Genomic DNA, 341 nt, shown 5'->3' with positions numbered 1-341 from the left:
GAGAATCGAGGCTTAGCTGGCTAGGTATAATATAGACTGGTACGCGGTCGACATTTCCACATGCTACACTAACGTCGTGTAGCAAACGGGTACCAGTCTAGGTAAGCGCACTACAGTAAGAGGCCTCGAATTGCGTTCACACGACAGACAATACGCGGCCAGCGTGGTGCCGAATGTTTCAGCGCGGAATCACTTTCCGCGCTAAGTAAGCCTCGTATTTCAGTACGGTACTTGCTAAGCCGCGTATAAGTCTTGAATATTTTTACCGTGTGAACGCTCAGTACGGTACTGAAATCCTCGTGTGAACGCAGCTTATAATATACCGCTATGTAGCAGTACAT

The sequence above is a fragment of the Priapulus caudatus genome, unplaced genomic scaffold, assembly GCF_000485595.1.
Source record: "Priapulus caudatus unplaced genomic scaffold, Priapulus_caudatus-5.0.1 Scaffold419, whole genome shotgun sequence".
In the NCBI taxonomy this organism is placed as follows: Eukaryota; Metazoa; Priapulida; class Priapulimorpha; order Priapulimorphida; family Priapulidae; genus Priapulus; species Priapulus caudatus.
This window is presented reverse-complemented; position numbering follows the sequence as displayed.